We start from the raw sequence: 27,466 nt of genomic DNA on the forward strand, positions 1-27,466 counted from the left end.
TGTCTTTAGGTCTGAAATGAGTCTCTTGTAAAGGCAGCATATAGATAACTCTTGTTTTGTTTTGTTTTTTGTTTGTTTGTTTTTAAACAACTGTCACTCTGTGTCTTTTGATTGGAGCACTTAGTCCATTTACATTCAAAATAGCTATTGATAGATATATATGTATTGCCATTTTGTGACTTGTTTTGTGGTTGTTTTTCTAATTTATCTCTGATCCTTCTTTTGCTTTTTTTCATAGTTTGCTGGTTTTCTTTAGTGATATACTTGGCTTCCTTACTCTTTATCATTTGCATATCTATTACTTCTTTTTCTGCTTGTAGTTACCATTTGGTTTATATGTAACATTTTCCGCATGTAGTGGTCTTTATTAAACAGATGGTTGCTTATTTTTTAACTCATTCTTTACTCCTCTCCCCTTCATGTTTCAGATATTTGGTATCATCTTTTACTTCCTGTAGGCCTGGTTTAGTGGTCATGATTTTTTTTAAGATTTATTTATTTGAGAGAGAGAAACAGAGAGAGAGAATGCAAGCAAGGGCAGTGGCAGAGGGAGAGGAAAGAAGCAGACTCCCTGCTGAGCATAGAGCCTAATGTGGGGCTCAGTCTCAGGACCCTGAGATCATAGACTGTCTGAAATCAAGAGTTAGACACTTAACTGACTGAGCCACCCAGTTACCCTGGTCGTGAATTCTTTTAACTTCTGTTTGTCTGGGAGACTCTTTATCTCTCCTTCTATTCTGAATTATAGCTTTGTTGGGTAAAGTATTCTTGGCTGCAGGTTTTTCTCTTTCAGAATGTTGAAACCATCATGGCATACCCTTCTGGCCTGCAAAGGTTCTGCTGAAAAATCTACTGATAGCCTTATGGTATTTCCATTGTATGTGATTGTGTTCTTTTCCCTTACAGTCTTTAAAATTCATTCTTTATTACTATTTTTTGCCACTTTAGTAATTATGCTTCTTGGTGTGGACCTCTGTGGGTTGTGTTTGTTGGGTGATTTCTGTGCTTCCTGAATCTGGATCTGTTTCCCTTCCCAGATTTGGGGAGGTCTCAGCTATTACTTCTTCAAATACATTTTATGCCCTCCCCCTTCTCCTTCTGGGACCCCTATAATGTGAAATGAATTCACTTGACAGAACCACTGAGTTCTCTAAGTCTGTTCTCATTGTGCCATATTTGTTTGCCTCTCTCCTGTTCAGCATGATTGCTTTCCATTACTCTATCCTCCAGGTCACTGATATGTTCCTCTGCTTCCTGTAGCCTACCATTTTTCCATTTTCATTTATTTATTTTTATTTTTATTTTTAATAGTTTTTGTAACTATGCATTTAAGTTTCCTAATATTTTCTTCCACAATGTCTAATGTGCCATTATCCATATATAGGGTATTTTCCATCTCACATATATTAGGTTTAATTTCTAGAATTTTGATTGAGTTCTTATAAAACATCTTCTAAATGTACAGTAAACATTTGAATTTTTTCTCTAGCTTCTTGAATATGGGGCATAGAATTATAATAACTGCTTAAAAAACATTGTCTACTGTTCTATCATCTATCTTTTGGGGAGATAGTTTGGATTCATTGTTTTATTTGTTTTTATTGCTGTGAGTCTTCTGTCTACCACTATGCTGCTTTTCATCATTCTAATATTTGATTGGTTGTCATTCATTGAAATTTTACCTCATGGATGCTAAATTATTTTTACTATTATAAGTACTATTGAGTTTTTTTTTTCTGACACAGTTAATTTACTTGGAGGTGGTTTAATGCTTTTAGGTCTTGAGTTTAATCTCTGTTATTATGGGAGCAGGACAGTGTTTAGTCTTGGGCTAATATTACTTCACTATTAAGGAAACACCATCACGCCATTCTTATAATTCTACCTGATGTTACCTGGATTATGAGGTATTTCTACTTTGGCAAGTAAAACTCATCTGACTAAGGTCCTCTGGGGACTGTTTCTCTAGTTGATTCTTTCTCTAACCTTGACCTGAATGTTGGGATAAACACTCTGAATATTTGAGAGAGCCCTCTCACTCTCGTTCTGTCTTTCTCTTACCACTCCCCTGCCAGCTCTTTCCTTTGTGATACTCTGACATGTATACTCTACCTATCCTTGTCTCCCCACTCCCAACTCTAGCCCATCAATTCAGAAAGTCCAATAGGTTCTATATGGGTTCTTTCCTTTTACCCCATAGTCAAGAAGCTCTCTCTAGGTCCTTGGCTCAAGATTTCATAGGGTTTACTTATTTTGTTTCCATTATCTCAGAGATCTATTCTTTTCACTGACTTATATCCAGTGTCTTCAAAAACATTGTTTCATGTATTTCCTCGGGTTTTTAGTTGTTTCATGTAGGAAAGTAAATCTGGTCCCTGTTATTCTATCTTGGGTGAAAATAGAGACCCATATGTCTTTTAAAAATTTAAGTGAGGAGGAAAATGGCAGAGTAAGGTAATCCAAAAATCTATCATTCAAAAAAAGAAAAAGAAAAAGAAAAAGAAAAAAAAACTGTTAAAAACTGGGTCAATTTTTAGTAAGTCTGGAAACTAACTCTGGAAGCTAACTAAAACTTTAGTAACTCTGTAAACTAACTAAAAACTTGCAAAAACCAGGGGATACTTACTCAAGGAAACCCAGCTTGATCTAAATAAATAGAGTGAGCTTTGTGATACTTTAAACCTCCCTGATGCCATCCCCTACTCTCCAGCTCATAGGTACCCTTGAAAATAATCGTTTATATTCTGGCACCAAAAGGAGCAGAATGGACTTATTACAAAAAGCATTTTAATGGTTTTGAGAAATGAGAAAGTCTGACTCATACACAAGAAAAGAAAATTTATCAGCAGAAACTGTTTCTGAAGAAGCACAGACATTGAACTGACTAGACAATGTCTTGAAATCAGATATTTTAAATATGTTTAGCTTAAGGAAACCATTTGTAAAAAAAAACTAAAGGAAATTATGAGAATGATATGTCAGAGTACATCAGTAAAGAGAAAAATTTTTAAGGAAGCAAACAGGTATTTTCTATGACAAAGGACAGTACCTGAAGTGAAAACCTAGTGGGGCTCAATAGCAGATTTTATCAGTTAAAAGGAAGAATCTTTAAGTTCTTAAAGAGATCAATTGAAATTGTCTAGTCTGAGTAATAGAAAGATAAAAGATGGAAGAAAAATGATCAGAGCCTAAAAGACCTAGGCGATAGTATCAAGCATACAAACATATACATAGTGGGAGACCTAGAAGCAGAGGAGAGAAAGGGGAAAAAAGAATATTTGAAGAAATAACAAGTGAAATCATCCTAGAGTTGGTGAAAAATTTGAATCTGCACATCTAAGAGTCTCAGTGAACTCCAAGTAGATAAACTCAAATAGATCCACACTAAGATGCATTATAATGAAACTGTTGAAAGGCAAAGAATACTGGAAACAGTAAGAGAAGTAACTCATTATAAACAAAGTATCCTTAATAAGATTATCAGCTGTTCTCTCATCAGAAACCATAGAGTCTAGAAGGCATCAATGTGATATATTCCAGGTGCTGGGAAAAAAAAAACAACTGTCAACCAAGAATTCTATCCAGCAAAATTATCCTTCAATGATGGGCAAATTAAGACATTTCAAGATAAACAAAAACTGAGAGAGTTCATTGCTAGCATATAGTAACTTGAAGAGACACAAAGAAACAAAGAATGGTAACTACATATAAAATTATAAATGTTGTATTAATGTATTTTTGTTTATGCTCCTTTTTCCCTTTCTTATTTAAATGATAGCTACATAAAACTATAATTATAAATCTATGTCAGTGGATACACAATGTATAAAGACAATGTGTGATGATAATAACATAGGGAGGGGACAGAACTGTATAGGAAGAAGTTTTTGTGTACATAAAAGTAGTATTGAATTATAACTTAAGATTTTAATAAATTAATATTGTTATAAATATGTTAATACCCAGGACATCTACCAATAAAATAACTCAAAACTATATAATAAAAGAAATAAAAGTGGAATTAAAATGATAGACTAGAAAATATTTAACACAACATAAAAGTGATGGAGGAATTGAGGAACAAAAGTGATGTGACATACAGAAAGCAAATAGCATAATGGAAGCAAGTCCTTATCAGTAATGATAAATGTAAATAGATTAAACTCTCCAATTAAAAGGTAGAGATGAGTAAATAAATTAAAAATCATGATTCAATTGCATGCTGTCTGTAAAAGATTTACTTTAGATTTAGATGTTCAAATAGACTGAAAACAAAAGTATGGAAAATATACTCATGAAAACAGTATACAAAGAGAGCTGGAGTAGCTATACTAATATCAGACAAATTACTTTAAGTCAGAAGTTGTTTAGAAAAACAATAAGAACATTAGATAATGATGAAAGGGTCAACTCATCAAAAAGTGTAACAATTATAAACAAATATGAAACTAATAACAGAGCTACAAAAACACCTGAAGTCCAACTGACAAAACTGTGGAGTGAAACAGTCCACCAGTAATAGCTGGAGGATTTAATAATGGATAAACAAATTGACAGAACGTCTGCAAAAAAAATGGCAAGGTAAATGAACTACACTATAAATCTACAAGGCCTAACAGACATTCAGACATTCTTCTGAAGTACACATGGAACTCTATATACCCATGATAATTGAAAATACATTCACACAAAAACCTGTGCATTATCATTCAGCATATTACTCAGCATAGCCAAAAAGGGGAACCACCCAAATATCTATCATTTGATTAATGGACAAATAGTAGTATATTTATCCAATGGAAATTAATAATCTGTCAATAAAAAGGAATGAAATACTACTACATGCTACAATATGGATGAATCTTGAAAACATTGGGCTATGTGAAAGAATCCAAACATAAAAATATACAGTGTATTATTCCATTTATATGAAATGTACTGATTAGGCAAGTCCATAGAGACAGAAAGTAGATTAGTGGTTGTCACAGCTAGGGAAAGCATAGAATGGGATGACAATTTAGAAAATACAGAGTTTCTCTTAAGTGTGACAACAATATGAAAATACACAGTACTGATGGTTGTATATCACTATGAATATACTAAAAACCTCCAAAGAGTATACTCTAAAATGGCTAAATGTGACTATTATGTCCTTGTAAATTTTATCTCAACAAAAAATAAATTTAAAAACTTAAGCAAAGAAAAAGTATTATCTTTTATATTTGCGATTTTTAAATTTTTTATTTATTCTCAGCATAACAGTATTCATTATTTTTGCACCACACCCGGTGCTCCATGCAATCCATGCCCTCTCTAATACCCACCACTTGGTTCCCCCAACCTCACACCCCCACCCCCGCCACTTCAAACCCCTCAGATTGTTTTTCAGAGTCCACATAGTCTCTCATGGTTCACCTCCCCTTCCAATTTCCCCCAACTCCCTTCTCCTCTCTTTGCATCAAAAAATGGGCAGAAGACATGAACAGACACTTGTCCAAAGAAGACATATGGATGGCTAAATGATATATGAAAAATGTTCGTCATCACTAGCCATCAGGGAGATTCAAATCAAAACCACATTGAGATATGTATCTTTCTTCTAAGACTATTTTTTAAGATTGTAGCTTTATCTTTGGCTTTCACTGGTATGATTATGATATGCCTAGATGAGTTTCTCTTTGTGTTTACCCTTATCAGGATTTTGGAGTTTCTTGGTTCTGTTGCTTAGTTTTCCTTAAACTTGACATATTTTTGGCTATTATTTTTTAAGTACTTATTTTTACCATTTTATATTTCTTTTCCTTCTGAGACTTTAATGAAAAGAGCATTAAGCAGATGAATATTTTCCTACGTGTCACTTAATATGTTTTTTGATATCAAATTCTTTCTGTTCCTCCTACTAGATTATTTGTACTGATACATCTTCAAATTAACTTACTCTTCTTTCCCCAATATACTAGTGAGAATTGCCATTAGATTTTTCATTTCAGTAACTGTACACTTTAGTTCCAGTATTTTTGTTTTTAAATTTTTAATGGTTTCCATTTCTCTGCTGAGATTCCTCACATGAACATTTATTATCACAAATTCTTTAAGTCCTGAACATATTTTATACAACTGATTTAAAGTCCTTCTTGGCTGTTTATAATATTCTTTTGGATATCAGTTTCTATTGAATGCTTTCTCTCTTGGCTCTAGGCATATTTTTCCATTTCTTGTTAAGTCGAGTAATATTTTATTCGAAACTGGACATTGTGTTTATGATGTCTTGGAGACTTTGAATTCTGCTGTTTTCCTCTGTCGAGTGTTAATTTTTGTTCTAGCCACTTCATTGGGCTGGATTTAAACTCCAAATGGTAACTTCCAGGTTGTGTTTAGCTGATAAAATATCCTTTCAGACTTTATAAGTTCTGTTTTTACCAAGTCTCTTGAATTTTCCCCGTGACTATGTATTCCAATGATCAACCCAGTATTGGGCAGACTTTATATTCAGATATAGGTGTTTACTCCACTCTATGGCTCCATTCTTCATATAATTTTCACCCTAACCCTCCTTTGCCATGTCTAATTTCCTTGGTTTCTTAAGCTGTAGCTTTGCCAGCTCTAATTTCCTTGATTTCTTAAGCTGTAAGAGTACAACTTTCTTCTATGCTATACCATATAGATTGAGAAGTGGCCTTGTGTGAAAAGTTAAAAATACAAATCTACCCTAGTGGACTTTGTTCTCCAAGAGTCCATTCCTAAAAAGTTTCTGCCTACTCTTGATTACTCTGTTTTTCAGGGATGCTGTAATGAAGTACCACAAACTGGGTGGCTTAACCAACTGAAATGTATTGTTTCATAGTTTTGGAGGCTAGAAGTCTGGGAGCAATATGTTAGCAGGGTTGTTTCCTTCTGAGGGCTGTGAGGAAGAATCTGTTCCATGCCTCCCTTCCAGCTTCTGGTGGTTTGCTGGCAACATATGGTGTTGCTTGGCATGTGAGTGAATCAGACTGTGTCTTCATCTTCACATAGTGTTCTCCCTTTGTGTGGGTCTCTGTGCCTGAACTTCCTGTTTCTGTAAAGGACACCAGACCTACTGGATTACGGTCTATCTTTATGACCTCATATCAACTTGATTATCTCTATAAGGTATTGTAAACTGAATAAAGTTACATCCTGAGATATTGGGGGTCAGGACTTCAAATAATCATTTTTTGGGGAAACTACAACTCAACTCATAACAGTTACACTCCATTGTCATACAGTTGTTGTTTGTAAAATATCTTGTCCAGGTTTTATAATTATTTTTTTCCTCCTAGTTTTGCTGATCTCTTCACCCCACTCCTCTTTGGCAAACATCATTTTGTTCTGTGTATATATGAGTGTGTTTTAGCTTTGATTTGTTTGTTTGGTTGGATTTGGGTTTTTTTTATTCCAAATATAAATGAAATCATATGGTACTCGTTTTTTTCTGTGTCTGACTTACTTCACTTAGCATAATACCCTCTAGGTTGATCCAAATGGTCTATCCATTGCCAAATGTCAATATCTCATTCTTTTTAATGGCTGAGTAATATTCCATTGTATATATATATATATATATATATATATATATATATATAAAGAAAATGTGGTATATATATATATACCACATTTTCTTTATCCATCCATCTATCAGTGGATACATGGATTGGTTCCATATCTTGGCTATTATAAATAATGCTGCAGTAAACATAGGGGTGTATATATCTTTTCAAATTAGTGTTTTCATTTTCTTTTCATAAATACCCAGTAATGGAATTACTGGATCATGTGGTATTTCTGTTTTCATTTTTTGAGGAACTTTCATACCAGTTATTATAGTGGCTGCATCAGTTTGCATTCCCATTAACAGTGCATGAGGGTTCCTTTTTCTCCACATCTTCACCATCACTTATTTCTTGAGTTTTATTCTAACCATTCTGACAGGTGTAAGGTGATATCTCATTGTGGTTTTGATTTGTATTTCCCTGATTTCATATGTTTATTGGCCATCTGTATATCTTGACTTTGGAAAAATGTCCTTTCAGATACTCTGCCCATTTTTAAAATTGGATTATTATCGTAGGGTTTTGTTTGTTTGTTTGTTTGGTGGTGAGTTGTGTGAGTTCTTTTTATATTTTGGGTGTTAATCCCTTGTTGGGTAATAATTTTCAAATATTCCTTTCCATTCAGTAGGTTGCCTTTTCATTTGTTGGTGGCTTCTTTTATTGTCAGGTTTTATAATTGCTATCTTTGTATACCTGCTATTATTGGAAATAGGAATTGTCTGAAAATTTTTTTAGTAGGTAGTCATTGTGGATAACATATGGTAGATGGTTTGGTTTGATTTGTCTTGTCTTCCCTTATACAGTATTACTTTTATTTCAACAGAGAGTTAAATACCAACTCCTTAAAACTTTCAGATTTGGTTTTATACATTTCTGGATAGGACTCCCTCTAATTTATCCTTATGCTAGGCCATGCCCTTCATCGAGGTAAAGGGTTTATAGATAATTAGCTCATGGGCCTAATCTGACCTGAAAATTTTTGTGTGGCCCACAAGCTAAATGGTTTTTACATTTTTAAGGAGTTGAAGGAGAAGGAGGAAAAGAAACATAGATGACTATATGTGACCTGGAATCTCTAAAATATTTACCATCTGGTTCTTTACAGAAAATACTTGTGACCCCTGTTCTGGGGATAACTCCTTGCTTCTCCACTATATACTTTTTAGAGTCATAAATGACTCAGTGAGGTCTCTTCACCTAGGTTGCCTTGGAACTCCATCTCCCAGCACCACGTCATCTTTGGTGTCCCCCTTCAACTTTTTTTTCCTGTAGTAGCCTCCTCTGATAGCTCTCATGGAACCTTACCTTGTGCAAGCTCAGTTCAGCTCTGACAAAGAACCAAAGGGGACCCTTCCTCCAGATTTGGGGGCTGCATTATCTGTGCAGTTTGCACTTCCTTTATAACCTCACCTGAAAATTCAAGCTACCTCAAATGCCCCCTCAGCAGCAACAACTTTGTTCTGCTTTTACTCTACTTCTCTACCACATGTTCACCTGACAGAGCTGTTGTGAATATGGGCTTAACTAAAGTGAAATGAGCTAAGCCTTCCTCCAAGGTTCTATGCTGCCTGTTGTTTGCACCTATAAACAGTTGCTCATATATTTGTCGAGTTTTATAGTTCTTTAAGATGGAATGATAAGACCATTTCAACTCTTACTTGGCCTAACGTAAAATCCTAAGTCTTAATTTTAATGTTTATGAATGTACAAAAGATGAAGCTTTGAACCTAAAAGAGTCAAGTAACTGAACTAATAGTGCTCCTTCTCTGAACACACACAAGTACATATAAAATAAGAAGCTTTAGAATGCTATAACCTCAATGAAAATGTATAATATAAAAACAATCTCCCTAGGATCACAGGGAGATGACAAGTACATCTGTATAGCTTAGCTTGGCTTCTGGGTGGAAAAAAGTCCTACCTGATTTATGTTAAGTCTGGGTCTATGAATCACAGGGGTAGTGCTTTGAATTTTTTAAATTTATTTTTTATTTTTGGCATAACAGCATTCATTATTTTTGCACCACACTCAATGCTCCATGAAATCCGTGCCCTCTATAATACCCACCTGGTGCTTTGAATTTAAAGGACCTTCTTGTCCTGAGAGATGCCAAATTAAGAAATCAACATAAAATTTAGAGCCATGTGACAGACATTTCATATATGACTGAGAGAATCAAATATAAAACCATTCTTAAGAGTTCTGGGGAGATGGTAGTGTAAGAAGATTGTAAGTTCACCTCATCTCTTGGATACACCTTAATAATAGCCACATCAGTGCAACCCATTGAAAACTGGCAGAACAGACTTTCCACAGTTAGTCATAGAGAGGAGACCATATCAAAAAGACAAGGAGAGGGTGGAGTCATGTTAGGACATCAAACGGTCTTTGAGACAAACCACAAAATGGGAGGAACACAACTATGGAGAAGGGACAGGAACAGAGTGCACACCAATCACTCTAGGTTCAAGAGACCTGCACTCAGAAGACCAGTCCCCATAGCATTTGGTTTTGAAAACCAGTAGGGCTTGAATTCCTGAGCATTTATAACCAGTGGGCCTTAACTCTGGGTACTTTTAAAATCAGTGAGATTGATTTGGGGTAGCAGTTTGAGGGTGCCTGGGTGGCTCATTCGGTTAAGCGACTGCCTTCGGCTCAGGTCATGATCCTGGAGTCCTAGGATTGAATCCCGCATTGGGCTCCCAGCTCCTGGGGAGTCTTCTTCTCCCTCTGACCTTCTCCCTTCTCATGTTCTCTCTCACTCTCTCAAATATATAAAGAAAATCTTTTAAAAAAAAAAGTAGCAGTTTGAAAAGCACTGGGATATATCTGAAGGAGATTTTTATTAATCTCAGAAGATGTTCTGGAGGGGCAGAGATCTTTAAGAGACTTCTGCAAGAGCAAAAGAGCTGGTGGGAGCTACTCTTCCCCTCCTCTCAAGCCTAAATAGCTAGATACCTGTGGGAGTCAGTGCAAACATCCTCCACCTGTCTTCCTAACACTGCATGTCCCACCCCTGCATTCTGCATACCCACCCCATCCAACATACCCCGCTTGGCAAGAGTCCCTCCAAGGCATCTCCTGCCATGTCACATCATGCAAGCAGCCCTGGCTCCACTCTAAGGTGACTCCTGGGGAGAGGGGAAGATAACCACACACACCAGTTCAACTTCAGCCCTAGGAACTGAACCATATATCTGGTAATGCATAGAGAGTTGCCTGCTGATTATTGCACCTCAGCCCCAGTTGTAGGCAGGCATCTGATCAGACTGCCAGCCCTATCAACAATACCAGCCTCTCAGGGGACAACACAGGGAAAGCACTCTGTTGCTCAGTGTGATTATAGTCCCAGCAAATAGGTCGAGGGCAGGCATCTGGTCTGCCTGCCTACACTGCCTAACTACAAGCCCATAATGGCCCCATAGTGACCCATTAATGGCACAGGGACCAAACCTGCCCACAACAGGCAAAGTGGGCCATTATAGCCAAATGGACTGAATGCAAACAAACCTCAGCTACAACAATAAAGCACATGCAACCCACATAGGAGACAACCCTGAAACTGCTGGGTTTGATGAATAGGGAACATTGTGCTAGAGCGACCCACAAGGACTCTTCTTCATAAGGCCACTACTTTCAAGATCAGAGGACATATCTGACATTCCTAATACATAGTAACAGAGAGGTAGACAAAATGAGGAGACAGAGGAATATATCCCAAGTGAAAAAATAAAAGGACAAAACCACAGCAAAAGACCTAAATGAAATGGAGATAAGCAATATCCCTGATAAAGAATTCAAGGTATTCACTATGAAGATACTTACTGGACTTGAGAAAAGAGTGGAGGACCTCAGTGAGACCTTCAACAAAGAGAAAGAAAATATAAAAAGGAGCCAGTCACTTCTACAACTCAATAACTGAAATTAAAAGTACACTAGAAGGAATCCATACTAGATTAGAGGAGGCAGAAGAAAGGATCAGCAAGCTGGAAAACAGAGTAATGAAAAGCAGCCAAGAAGAACAGCAAAAAGAAAAAAAGAATAATAAAAAAGTAGGAATACAGGGGCACCTGGGTGGCTCAGTGGGTTAAGCCGCTGCCTTCGGCTCAGGTCATGATCTCAGGGTCCTGGGATCGAGTCCCGCATCCGGCTCTCTGCTCAGCGGGGAGCCTGCTTCCCTCTCTCTCTCTCTCTGCCTGCCTCTCTGTCTACTGTGATCTCTCTCTGTAAAATAAAAAAAAAAATTTTAAAAAAGTAGGAATACATTAAGAGAACTCAATGACATCATCAAGCCAAGAGGCACAGAGACCTCCCAACAAAATCAACCCAACCAGGTCCACACCAAGACACATAATAATTAAAATAGGAAAAAAATTCATTCTCTATAAAATAAATGAATACATAAAATTTTAAACTTTCTTTCTTAAGAATAAATAAGTCTTCAAAAATAAGAAGGGGGGGCACCTAGGTGGCTTAGTCATGTAAGCATCTGACTCTTGATTTTGGTTCAGGTCATGATCTCAGGGTCACGGGATCAAGCCCTGCATGGGCTCCATGCTCAGTGGTGAGTCTGCTGGAGATTCTCTTTTTCCCTCTCTCTCTGCCCCCTCTCCTTTCTAAAATAAATAAAACCTTAAAGAATAATTAAAATTGTAAAAAGTAGTGATAAAGAATTTTAGAAGCATCAAGAGAAAAGAAAATGGCTGCATACCAGGAAAACTCTATCGGCTGATTTTTTTAGCAGAAAGTTTGCAGAACAGAAAAATGTGGCATGGTATATTCAAAATGCTGAAAGGACAAAACTGCCCAGCAAGGCAATCATTCAGAATAGAGGAGGTATAGAGTTAAACAAAATTTTAAGACAGACAAACAAAAGTTAACGAAGTTCATCACCACTAAACAGCCTTACAAGAAATTCTTTGCGTTTCTTTGAATTCAAAGAATTCTTTGAGTGGAAAGAAAAGGCCATAATTAGGAGGAAGAAAATTGTGAAAGAAAAAAAGTTTCACAGGTAAATACAAACATAATAAATAGCTTAATAATTTCTACAACTAGACAGAAGTTAAGCCACAAAAACAGTAAAATCAATTGCATCTATAAATATCAGTCAAGGGATTCACAAAATAAGAGGATGTAAAGTATGACAGCATATGCATAACAAGTGTGTAGGAGAGTAAAAAGTTTGTGCTTTTAGGATGGGTTCAAACTTAAGTAACCATCAACTTAATATAGACTGCTATATGCATAAGATGTTACATATGAGCCTAATGGTAACCACAAATAAAAAACCTGTAAGAGGATACTGCAAAAATAGACACATAGATTAATGGAAGAGAATAGAAAGCCTAGAAATAGACCCACAATCATGTGGTCAATTAATGTTTAAAAAAAAGTGGGAAATAATATGCAGTGAGAAAAAGATAGTTGCTTTGACAACTGATATTAGGAAAACTGGAGAGCTACATGTAGAAGGAAGAAACTGGACCACATCCTTACACTGTACACAAAAATAAACTCAAAATGGATTAAGGACCTAGATGTGAGACCTAAAACCATTAAAACCCTAGAAGAGAGCACAGGCAGTAGTTTCTTCAACATTGATTATAGCAATATCTTTCTAGATATGTCTCTGGAGGCAAGATAAAACAAACAAACAAAATTAAACTATTGGAGAATACACCAAAATGAAAAGATTCTGAACAGTGAGGAAAACAAACAACAAAACTAAGACAACCTATGGAAGAAGGTTGGAGATATTTGCAAATGACACATCCAGTAAAGGGTTAGTATCCAAAATCTATAAAGAAAATTTTCAAACTCAACACCCAAAAAACAACCCAGCTGAAAATGAGCAGAAGACATGAACAGACATTTCTCCAAAGAAGACACCAAATGACCAACAGACAAATGAAAAGATGCTCAACATCACTCATCATCAGGGAAATGCAAATCAAAACCACAATGAGATATCATCTCACACCTGTCAGAATGGCTAGAATAAAAATCCGAAGAAACAACAAGTGTTGGTGAGAATGTGGAGAAAAATGAACTCTTGTGTCCTATTGGTGGGAATGCAAACTGGTACAGCCACTGTGGAAAACAATATGAAGTTTCCTCAAAAAGTTGAAAATAGATCTGTCCTATGATCCAGTAATTACACTACTGGGTATTTACCCAAAGAATATGAAAACATTAATTGAAGGAATATATGTGTCTCTATGTTTATAGCAGCATTATAGCAGCATTATTTATAATAGCCAAACTATGAAAGCAGCCCAAGTATTCAGTGATAGTTGAATAGATAAAGAAAATGTGGTGTATATATATATATACAATGTAATATTATTCAGCCATAGAAAAAAACGAAAATCTAACCACTTAATAACATGGATAGATCTAGAGTGTATTATGTTAAATTAAATAAGCCAGTCATAAAAACACAAATACCAAATGATCTTACATATATGTGGAATTTAAGAAACAAAACAAATGAATAAAGGGGGGGGGGGAAGACAAAACAAAAAACAGACGCTTAACTATAGAGAATAAATAGATGGTTACCAGGGTGAGTGGGGTAATGGGTGGAATAGGTGAAGGAGATTAAGACTGTACTTACCTTGATGACCACTGAGTAATATATGGAAATGTTGAATCACTATATTGTATGCCTCAAACTAACATAACACTGTATTTTAACTATACTGAAACTTAAATTGTACTACATATGCAAAAAAAAAAAAAAAAAAAAGGAGAGAGAGAGAGAGAAATGAGTCCAAGCATATCATATCACTAAAGAAAGCCACAAGACCACAGGGAAGAGAGCAAGAGAAGAAGTGAACAGAAAAGAACTACAAAAACACCTGTAAAACAAGTAATGAAATGGCAATAAGTACATAGGTGTTAAAAATTACTTTGAAAGTAAAAGGATTAATTGCTCCAATCAAAAGACATAGGGTAACTGAATGAATGAAAATGCAAGACCCACCTGTGTGCTGCTTACAAAAGAGTATTTGAGAGCTAAAGACACATGCATATAGAAAGTAAAGGGATGAAAAAACATTTACCATGAGAATGGATGCAAAAAGAGTGCTGAGGTAGCAATATTTGTATCGGACAAAATAGACCTAAAGTTTGTAACAAAAGAGAAAGGACACTACATAATTATAAAGGGAACAATCCAATCAGAGGATATAAAAATTGTAAATATTTATGCTTCCAACTTGGAAGCACCTAAATACATAAAGAAACTGTTAATAGACATAAAAGAAAAAATTTACAGTGATACAATAATAGCAGAGGGCCTTAACACCCCACTTAACTCAATGATTAGAGCATCCAGACAGGAAATCAACAAAGCAACAGTAGTTTGAATGGCACATTGAACCAGGTGGCCCTAACAGATATATTCAGAACATCTACCCCCAAACAGCAGAACACACATTTTTTTAAGTGCACACACAAAATTCTCCAGAAGAGATCATATGTTAGGCCACTAAACAAGTCTTAATAAATTCAAAAAGACTAAAATAATATCATGCCTCTTTACCAACCACACAGTACAAAACTAGAAATCCACCACAAGAAAAAATTTGGGAAGAACACAAATACATAGAGACTAAATGACATGCTCCTAAACCATGAATAGATCAACCAAGAAAATCAAAGAGGAAATTGAAAAATAGATGGAGACAAATGAAAATGAAAACACAATCCAAAATATTCAGGTTGCAGCAAAAGTTCCAAGATAAGATTATATAGTCCTACCTCAAGAAGCAAGAAAAATGTCAAATAAACAGCCTAACCTTACACCTAAAAGAGCTAAAGAAAGAACAAAGAAACCCAAAGCCAGAAGAACAAAGGAAATAGTAAAGATTAGGGCAGAAATAAATGAAATAGAAATTTTAAAAACAAACAAACAATAGAATAGATCAATGAAACCAGGAGCTAGTTCTTTGAAAAGATCAAGAAAATTGATAAAGTATTAGCCAAACTCATCAAAGAGAGGGAGAGGTAGAAAGAGACAGAATGAAGACTCAAAATCAGAAACGAAGGAGGAGAAATAACAATCCATACCACAGCAATAGAAAGGATTATAAGAGAATATCATGAAAAATTATATGCCAACAAATTGGACAACCTACAAGAAATGGGTAAATTCCTAGAACATGTAACCTTTCTAAACTGAATCAGGAAGAAATAGAAAATTTGACAGACTAATTACTAGCAATGGAATTGAATCAGTAATAAAAAAAAATCCTAATAAACAGAAGTCCAGGATTTCACAGGTGAATCCAATCATTTAAAGAAGAGTACTAACTATTCTTCTCAAACTGTTCAAAAAAGAAGAAGAAGGAGAAGGAAAGCTTCCAAAGTCATTCTGTGAGGCCAGCATTACCCCAGTACCAAAATCAGACAGACTACAAAAGAGAAAAGTGCAGGCCAATATCTCTGATGAACATAGGTGCAAAAATCCTCAAAAAATATTAGCAAACTGGGAGAGGAGTCAAGATGGTGGAGAAGTAGCAGGCTGAGACTACCTCAGGTAGCAGGAGATCACTAGATAGCTTATCAAACCATTACAAACACCTACAAATCCAATGGCAGATGGAAGAGAAGAAGAGCAGCTTCTAGAAACAGAAAATCAACCACTTTTTGAAAGGTAGGACCAGGGGAGAAGTGAATCCAAAGCAATGGGAAGATAGACCGTGGGGGGAGGGGCTGGCTCCCGGCAAGCGGTGCAGCAATGGAGCACAAAATCAGGATTTTTAAAAGTCTGCTCCACTGAGGGACATCGCTCCAGAGGCTAAACTGGGGTGAAGCCCACATGGGTCCAGCATGGCCCTAGGTCCCACAGGGTCACAGAAGGATCAGGGGTGTCTGAGTGTTGCAGAGCTTGCAGGTATTAGACCGGGGAAGCCGACTACAGAGACAGAACAGAGGAGTGAGTTCTCAGCTCAGGGTTACCTTGAACCGGTCACAGGCTTGGTAAGCTCGGAGCACGGCCGGAGGCCAGGGAGATGGGAGTAATTGGGCGCTATTCTCTGAGGGCCCCCACTGAGGAGTGGGCCCCGGGCTCTTGGCTCCTCCAGGCCAGAGATTGGGAGGCTGCCACTTTTGTTCCCGTCCTCCGGAAATCTATGGAAAGTGTTCAGGGGACAAAAGCTCCTGAAAGGGAGCCCAAGCAGATTACTTAGCTCAGCCCCTGGTAAGGCAGTGCAATTCCACCTCGGGCAAAGACACTTGAGAATCACTACAACAGGCCCCTCCCTCAGAAGATCAACAAAAAATCCAGCCAAGACCAAGTTCACTTACCAAGGAGAGCAGCAGAATTCCAGTGGAGGAGAAAGCAAAGCACGGAACTCATGGCTTTCTCCCCATGATTCTTTAGTCTTGTGGTTAATTTAAATTTTTTTAATTTAATTTTTTTTTCTTCTGCTAAATTTTTTTTAACTTTTACCCTTTTTTAACGTTTTTAACTAGATTTATATTCATTCTTTTTTATATTTTTTCTTTATTTTTTTTCATTTTTTCATTTTTTTTTTGTACTTCTCTTTATCCCCTTTCTCCCTCCCAGGATTTGGGGTCTCCTCTGATTTGGTTAAAGTGCATTTTCCTGGGGTTTTTGTCACCCTTTCAGTATTTTATTTGCTCCTTAATATACTCTTATTGGACAAAATGACATGGCGAAAAAACTCGCCACTAAAAACAGAACAAGAGGCAGACTGAAGGCTAGGGTCCTCATCAATACAGACATTGGTAATATGTCAGATCTAGAGTTCAGAATGATGATTTGCAAGGTTCTAGCCGGGCTCAAAAAAGGCATGGAAGATATTAGAGAAACCCTCTCTGGAGAGATAAAAGCCCTTTCCGGAGAAATAAAAGAACTAAAATCTAACCAAGTTGAAATAAACGATTAATGAAATGCAATAAAAAATGGAGGCTCTTACTGCTAGGATAAATGAGGCAGAAGAAAGAATTAGTGATATAGAAGACCAAATGACAGAGAATAAAGAAGCTGAGCAAAAGAGGGACAAAAAGCTACTGGACCACGAGGGGAGAATACGAGACATAAGTGACACCATAAGACGAAACAATATTAGAATAATTGGGATTCCAGAAGAAGAAGAAAGAGAGAGGGGAGCAGAAGGTATATTAGAATTATTGTAGAGAATTTCCCTAACATGGCAAAGGGAACAAGCATCAAAATCCAGGAGGTACAGAGAACCCCCATCAAAATCAACAAGAATAGGTTCACACCCCGTCACCTAAGAGTAAAATTTACAAGTCTTAGTGACAAAGAGAAAATCCTGAAAGCAGCCCGGGAAAAGAGGTCTGTTACATACAATGGTAAAAATATTAGATTGACACTGGACTTATCCACAGAGACCTGGCAGGCCAGAAAGAACTGGCATGATATATTCAGAGCACTAAACGAGAAAAACATGCAGCCAAAAAAACTATATCCAGCTAGGCTATCATGGAAAATAGAAAGAGAGATAAAAAGCTTCCAGGACAAACAAAAACAAAGAATTTGCAAACACCTAACCAGCTCTACCAGAAACATTGAAAGGGGTCCTCTAAGCAAAGAGAGAGCCTAAAAGTAGTAGATCAGAAAGGAACAGAGACAATATACAGTTAACAGTCACCTTATAGGCAATACAATGGCACTAAATACATATCTCTCAATAGTTATCCTGAATGTAAATGGGCTAAATACCCCAGTCAAAAGATATGGGGTATCAGGATGGATAAAAAAACAAAACTGATCAATATGTTGCCTACAAGAAACTCATTTTAGACCCGAAGACACCTCCAAATTTAAAGTGAGGGGGTTGAAAACAATTTACCATGCTAATGGACATCAGAAGAAAGCAGGAGTAGCAATCCTTATATCAGATCGATTAGATTTTAAGCCAAAGACTATATATAATAAGAGATGAGGAAGGACACTATATCATACTCAAAGGGTCTGTCCAACAAGAAGATCTAACAATTTTAAATATCTATGCCCCAAACGTGGGAGCAGCTAACTATATAAACCAATTAATAACAAAATTAAAGAAACACATTGACAATAATACAACAATAGTAGGGGACTTTAACACTTCCCTCACTAAAATGGACAGTCATCCAAGCAAAAGATCAACAAGGAAATAAAGGTCTTAAGTGACACACTGGACCAGATGGACATAACAGATATATTCAGAACATTTCATCCCAGAGCAACAGACTACACATTCTTCTCTAGTGCACATGGAACATTCTCCAGAATAGATTACATCCTGGGTCCCAATTCAGGTCTCAACTCGTATCAAAAGACTGGGATCATTCCCTGCATATTTTCAGACCACAATGCTCTGAAGCTAGAACTCAATAACAAGAAGAAATTTGGAAAGAACACAAATATATGGAAACTAAACAGCATCCTTGTAAAGAATGAATGGTAAACCAGGAAATTAAAGAAGAATTGAAAAAAATTCATGGAAACAAATGATAATGAAAACACAATGGTTCAAAATCTGTGGGACACAGCAAAGGCAGACCTGAGAGGAAAATATATAGTGGTACAAGCCTTTCTCAAGAAACAAGAAAGGTCTCAAATACACAACATAACCCTACACCTAAAGGAGCTAGAGAAAGAACAAGAAAGATAGCATAAACCCAGCAGGAGAAGAGAAATAGTAAAGATCAGATCAGAAATCAATGAAATAGTAACCAAAGAAACAGTAGAAAAAATCAATGAAACTAGGAGCTGGTTCTTTGAAAGAATTAATTAAGATTGATAAACCCCTGGCCAGACTTATCAAAAAGAAAAGAGAAGGGACCGAAATAAATAAAACCATGAATGAAAGAGGAGAGATCACAACTAGCACCAAAGAAATACAAACTATTATAAGAACATACTATGAACAACTCTATCCCAACAAATTTGACAATCTGGAAGAAATGGATGCATTCTTAGAGATGTATAAACTACCACATCTGGGCCAGGAAGAAATAGAAAGCCTTAACAGACCCATAACCAGTAAGGAGATTGAAACAGTCATCAAAAATCTCCAAACAAACAAACGCCCAGGGCCAGATGGCTACCCGGGGGAATTCTACCAAACATTTAAAGAAGAATTAATTCCTATTCTCATGAAACTGTTCCAAAAAATAAAAATGGAAGGAAAACTTCCAAACTCATTTTATGAGGCCAGCATCACCTTGATCCCAAAACCAGACAAGGATCCCATCAAAAAAGAGAGCTATAGACCAATATCCTTGATGAACACAGATGCGAAAATCCTCACCAAAATACTAGCCAATAGGATTCAACAGTACATTAAAAGGATTATTCACCACGACCAAGTGGGATTTAATCCAGGGCTGCAAGGTTGGTTCAACATCCGCAAATCAGTCAATGTGATACAACACGTCAATAAAAGAAAGAACAAGAACCATATGATACTCTCAATAGATGCTGAAAAAGCATTTGACAAAGTACAGCATCCCTTCCTGATCAAAACTCTTCAAAGTGTAGGGATAGAGGGCACATACCTCAATATCATCAAAGCCATCTATGAAAAACCCACCGCAAATATCATTCTCAATGGAGAAAAACTGAAAGCTTTTCCACTAAGGTCAGGAACACGGCAGGGATGTCCATTATCACCACTGCTATTCAACATAGTACTAGAGGTCCTAGCCTCAGCAATCAGACAACAAAAGGAAATTAAAGGCATCCAAATTGGCAGGGAAGAAGTCAAATTATCACTCTTCGCAGATGATATGATACTATATGTGGGAAACCGAAAAGACTCCACTCCAAAACTGCTAGAACTTGTACAGGAACTCAGTAAAGGGTCAGGATATAAAATCAATGCACATAAATCAGTTGCATTTCTCTACACCAACAGCAAGACAGAAGAAAGAGAAATTAAGGAGTCAATCCCATTTACAATTGCACCCAAAACCATAAGATACCTAGGAATAAACCTAACCAAAGAGGCTAAGAATCTATACTCAGAAAACTATAAAATACTCATGAAAGAAATTGAGGAAGACACACAGAAATGGAAAAATCCTCTATGCTCCTGGATTGGAAGAAGAAATATTGTGAAAATGTCTATGCTACCTAAAGCAATCTACACATTTAATGCAGTCCCTATCAAAATCCCACGTATATTTTCCAACGAAATGGAACAAATAATCCTAAAATTTATATGGAACCAGAAAAGACCTCAAATAGCCAAAGGAATATTGAAAATGAAAGCCAAAGTTGGTGGCATCACAATTCCAGACTTACAAAGCTGTTATCATCAAGACAGCATGGTATGGCACAAAAACAGACACATAGATCAATGGAACAGAATAGAGAGCCCAGAAATAGACCCTCAACTCTATGGCCAACTCATCTTCGACAAAGCAGGAAAGAATGTCCAATGGAAAAAAGACAATCTCTTCAATAAATGGTGTTGGGAAAATTGGACATGCAGAAAAATGAAATTGGACCATTTCCTTACATGACACACGAAAATATCCTCAAAATAGATGAAGGACCTCAATGTGAGAAAGGAATCCATCAAAATCCTTGAGGAGAAGATAGGCAGCAACCTCTTCGACCTCAGCTGCAGCAACGTGTCCCTAGGAACATCGCCAGAGGCTAGGGAAGCAAGGGCAAAAATGAAGTATTGGGATTTCATCAAGATCAAAAGCTTTTGAACAGCAAAGGAAACAGTTAACAAAATCAAAAGACAACTGACAGAATGGGAGAAGTTATTTGCAAATGACGTATCAGATAAAGGGCTAGTGTACAAAACCTATAATGAACTTAGCAAACTCAACACCCAAAAAACAAATAATCTAATAATAAATGAGCAGAAGAGCTTAACAGACATTTCTGCAAAGTGACATCCAGATGGCCAACAGACACATGAAATAGTGCTCCATATCACTTGGCATCAGGGAAATACAAATCAAAACTACAATGAGATACCACCTCACACCAGTCAGAATGGCTAAAATCAACAAGTCAGGAAATGACAGATGCTGGTGAGGATGCATAGAAAAGGGAACCCTCCTATACTGTTGGTGGGAATGCAAGGTGGTGCAACCACTCTGGAAAACAGCATGGAAACAACCACTCTGGAAAACAGTTCCTCAAAAATTTGAAAATAGAACTACCCTATGACCCAGGAATTGCACTACTGGGTATTTACCCTAAGATACAAATGCAGTGATCCAAAGGGGCACATGCACCCGAATGTTTATAGCAGCAATGTCCACAATAGCCAAACTACGGAAAGAACCTAGATGTTCATCAACAGATGAATGGATCAAGAAGACGTGATATATATATTCCACCAATGGAATACTATGCAGCCATCAAAAGAAATGAAATCTTGCCATTTGTGACAACGTGGATGGAACTAGAGGGTATCATGCTTAGTGAAATATGTCAAATCGGAGAAAGACAAGTATCATATGATCTCCCTGATATGAGGAAGTGGAGATGCAATGTGGGAGGCTAGGGGGGTAGGAGAAGAATAAATGAAACAAGATGGGATCAGGAGGGAGACAAACCATAAGTGACTCTTAATCTCACAAAAAAAACTGAGGTTTGCTGGGGGCGGGGTTTTGGGAGAGTGGGTGTTGTTATGAACATTGGGGAGGGTATGTGTTATGGTGAGTGCTGTGAAGTGTGTAAACCTGGCAATTCACAGACCTATAACCCTGGGGATACAAATACATTATATGTTTATAAAAAATCATAATAATAATAAATAAATAAAGATGAAGGAAAAACAGACAAACAATGAAAAAAATTAGCAAACTGGACCCAAAAGTACATTTTTTAAAAAGTGATTCACCCCAATCAAGTGGGATTTGTTCCTGGCATACAGCAGTGGTTCAATATTTGCAAATCAGTCATATCACATTAATAAGAGAAAGAACAAAAACCATATGATCATTTTCATAGATGAATTTGAAGAGTACATCATCCATTCATGATAAAAACTCAACAAAGTTGCTTTAGAGGGAACACACTGAACATAATAAGGCCATATATGAAAAACCTATAGCTAACATCATACTCAGTGGTGGAAAACTGAGAACTTTTCCTCTAAAATCAGGGATAAGAACAAGGATGTCCACTCTCACAACTTTTATTCAACTAGTAATCAGATAATGAAAAAATCATTATTGGTAAGGAAGTAGAATTTGTACTATTTGCAGATGACATGATACTGTGCACATAAAATCCTAAAGACTCTACCAAAAATCTACAAGAACAGATAAATGGATTCAGTAAACTCACAGGATACAGCATTTATATACAGAATTCTGTTGTATTTCTACATACTAACAATGAATTAGCAGAAGGAAATTAAGAAAACAATTCCATTTATAATTGCACTAAAAAGAATAAAATACCTAGGAATAAACCAAGGAAGTGAAAGATCTAATCTTCGAAAACTCAGGAGGCACGGATTGTAAGGAGCACTGGGTGGTACATAAGCAATGAATCATGGAACACTGAAAAAATACAATTAAATTTTAAAAGAGAAAACTATAAAACATTGATGAGAGAAATTGAAGATAACACAAACAAATGGGAAGATATTCTATGTTTATGTACTTGAAGAACCAAGAACCATATGTTAAAATGTCCGAGCTACCCAAAACGATCTACAGACTTAATACAATCCCTATTAAAATACTAACAGCATTTTTCACAGAATGAGAACAATTAATCCTAAAATTTGTTTGGGATCACAAAAGAAAAAAAATTCTTAAGGAATAAATCTTTAAACTTGGCGTACTGTATTTCCACAGATAAGAGTTTATTGAAGATTAAATAAAAATTTAAATTATATAGTACAGGAGAGCGTTCCACTATATGCATGAGTCAGCAGATACAACAAACATCAAGGAATTGGGTTATTGAGAATTTCTGACTATTCAACAATCTTAGAGGTATATGTCTAAAATGATTAAATAAGTGAAAGGAAAAAAACAGAGAAGAGCAAGATGGTATAAAAAAGACCAAGCAGTTTCAAAAAGGAATTGATTAAAACTTACGTATAAAACTAGTTATATAAGATGAAGCTTAATTGTTCTGTTAAATAAGTATATCCTGCCCAGCTGAAGAGATAATTACTGAAATTAGAAAAAGCTTCTCAGTGGGATATAAAATTTTGAAAATATGACAGAGAGGTCAAGATGTGTAACAAAGAGAATATTCTGTTAAAAATTATAGAACCAACACTTCTGATATAAAACAATTACAGTAAGTAAAAATTTTAAAATGTTAAATCTGAAGAGCAAGCAGAAATGAGGAGGAGTTGAAGAGAAATAACAACAGAACTAGAAAGAATAAAAGAAGATGAATGAGTATTAACTAATATAGCACATTGGAGAAAGACAGTGTGTCCTCATGCAGTTGAAGTTAGTGAAAAAGAAAGAAGACTACAGACATTACACAGCCTAAGAAAGTCTGGATCTGAGGCATCAGATGCATTTGAAGGCTGAGATGAGGGGTGGGAACCAGGAAGAGACTGTAGTGTAGAAAGTCTGGATTTAGGAATACACATAGTGCTGCTTAAGATGTCAGGGCTATGCAGAACATATGGTTATTGAGTGAAGTCTACCTGTGAATGATGAGGTTTCCACCTCACCTGCTAAAGCACTGGCAGTTGGGCTGATACACTATATTGAAATACAGTTCATGAACCTAATACCCCCTGGTCCTCAGCTGTTTGGTCAGTGGAAGCTTCTGGATATACATCTGTGTGTCATCTCTTAATACTCTTAGCTGTTTTAGTTTTCTCTAAATGAGTCAAGCTTTAGCACTTCTTCAAACATGGCAGGAGTCAAGGCAATTCCAGCATTCAGTCCCAATACTCAGACTCTTTACAACATCTCCACCAAGTCTCTGGCTCTTTCTTTCACTTCTTGCCTGGTGGTCGTAGTAGATTAGGGTATCCTAGGGGTGAGATAGTTGAGCAACCTTCTATGACTGTGCTTAACTTGTCTGATGAATAGAAGTGGAGCCCTGGTGAACAGAAAGAGAGGGAAAATCAGTTTTATGAAAAAACTGCTATGAACCATCTTCTACATTTTTCTTTGGAAGAGTGTAGGTTTTTTGTTCTTCTCTTCCTTCATGCTTCCTAGGAGTAAAATTGTTTGCTTATAAGGTAGACGTATGCTTGCTTTTATAATAAGCTGCTAGATCTTTTCCCAAGGTAGTTTAACCATTTGGTATTATGTATAAGAGTGCTGGGTTACCACCATTGGGTATTATCTATTTTTTTAATTTAATTATTTTAACGGTATGCTTTTATTTCATGGTGAATATCAATTGTATTTCCTTGAGGACTTAAGATAAATGAGTACTTTTTCATGTTTATTGGCCCTTTTCCCATCTTTTTCCCATCTTTTTCAGATCTTTTGCCTGTTTCTTATTAGGTTGTTTTGTATTTATTAATGAGTTGTAGGAATTTTTCACATAAACTGGATAAGGTTTTCACATAAACTGGTGTAAGGATTTTTTTAAAGATTTTATTCATTTATTTATTTGTCAGAGAAAAAGAGAAATCAAGAGAGCAAGCACAAGCAGGGAGAACAAAGGCAGTGGCAGAAGCCGGCACCCTGCTGAGCAAGAGGTCGATTGTGGTACTTGATGCCAGCACCTTGGGATCATGACCTGAGCTGAAGGTAGACACCCAACTAACTGAGCCACCCAGACGTCCCATGAAGTGTAAGTTTTTTGTTTTGTTTTGTTTTGTTTTTAATTTTTTATTTTTTATAAACATATATTTTTAACCCCAGGGGTAGAGGTCTGTGAATCGCCAGGTTTACACACTTCACAGCACTTACCAAAGCACATACCCTCCCCAATGTCCATAACCCCACCCCCCTTCTGCCAACACCCCTCCCCCCAGCAACCCTCAGTTTGTTTTGTAAGATTAAGAGTCACTATGGTTTGTCTCCCTCCCAATTCCATCTTGTTTCATTTATTCTTCTCCTACCCACTTAAGCCCCCATGTTGCATCACCACTTCTTCATATCAGGGAGATAATATGATAGTTGTCTTTCTCCGCTTGACTTATTTCGCTAAGCATGATACGCTCTAGTTCCATCCATGTTGTCGCAAATGGCAAGATTTCGTTTCTTTTGATGGCTGCATAGTATTCCATTGTGTATATATACCACCTCTTCTTGATCCATTCATCTGTTGATGGACATCTAGGTTCTTTCCATAGTTTGGCTATAGTGGGCATTGCTGGTATAAACATTCGGGTGCACGTGACCTTTCGGATCACTACGTTTGTATCTTTAGGGTAAATACCCAGTAGTGCAATTGCTGGGTCATAGGGCAGTTCTATTTTCAACATTCTGAGGAACCTCCATGCTGTTTTCCAGAGTGGTTGCACCAGCTTGCATTCCCACCAACAGTGTAGGAGAGTTCCCCTTTCTCCACATCCTCGCCAGCATCTGTCATTTCCTGACTTGTTGATTTTAGCCATTCTGACTGGTGTGAGGTGATATCTCATTGTGGTTTTGATTTGTATTTCCCTGATGCCGAGTGATATGGAGCACTTTTTCATGTGTCCGTTGGCCATCTGGATGTCTTCTTTGCAGAAATGTCTGTTCATGTCCTCTGCCCATTTCTTGATTGGATTATTTGTCTTTGGGTGTTGAGTTTGCTAAGTTCTTTATAGATTTTGGACACTAGCCCTTTATCTGATACGTCATTTGCAAATAACTTCTCCCATTCTGTCAGTTGTCTTTTGATTTTGTTAACTGTTTCCTTTGCTGTTCAAAAGCTTTTGATCTTGATGAAATCCCAATACTTCATTTTTGCCCTTGCTTCCCTAGCCTCTGGCGATGTTCCTAGGGACACGTTGCTGCAGCTGAGGTCGAAGAGGTTGCTGCCTATCTTCTCCTCAAGGATTTTGATGGATTCCTTTCTCACATTGAGGTCCTTCATCTATTTTGAGGATATTTTCGTGTGTCATGTAAGGAAATGGTCCAATTTCATTTTTCTGCATGTCCAATTTTCCCAACACCATTTATTGAAGAGATTGTCTTTTTTCCATTGGACATTCTTTCCTGCTTTGTCGAAGATGAGTTGGCCATAGAGTTGAGGGTCTATTTCTGGGCTCTCTATTCTGTTCCATTGATCTATGTGTCTGTTTTTGTGCCATACCATGCTGTCTTGATGATAACAGCTTTGTAAGTCTGGAATTGTGATGCCACCAACTTTGGCTTTCATTTTCAATATTCCTTTGGCTATTTGAGGTCTTTTCTGGTTCCATATAAATTTTAGGATTATTTGTTCCATTTCGTTGGAAAATATACGTGGGATTTTGATAGGGACTGCATTAAATGTGTAGATTGCTTTAGGTAGCATAGACATTTTCACAATATTTCTTCTTCCAATCCAGGAGCATAGAGGATTTTTCCATTTCTGTGTGTCTTCCTCAATTTCTTTCATGAGTATTTTACAGTTTTCTGAGTATAGATTCTTAGCCTCTTTGGTTAGGTTTATTCCTAGGTATCTTATGGTTTTGGGTGCAATTGTAAATGGGATTGACTCCTTAATTTCTCTTTCTTCTGTCTTGCTGTTGGTGTAGAGAAATGCAACTGATTTATGTGCATTGATTTTATATCCTGACCCTTTACTGAGTTCCTGTACAAGTTCTAGCAGTTTTGGAGTGGAGTCTTTTCGGTTTCCCACATATAGTATCATATCATCTGCGAAGAGTGATAATTTGACTTCTTCCCTGCCAATTTGGATGCCTTTAATTTCCTTTTGTTGTCTGATTGCTGAGGCTAGGACCTCTAGTACTATGTTGAATAGCAGTGGTGATAATGGACATCCCTGCCGTGTTCCTGACCTTAGTGG

The sequence above is a fragment of the Mustela nivalis genome, assembly GCF_964662115.1.
Source record: "Mustela nivalis genome assembly, chromosome: 16".
Lineage (NCBI taxonomy): Eukaryota > Metazoa > Chordata > Mammalia > Carnivora > Mustelidae > Mustela > Mustela nivalis.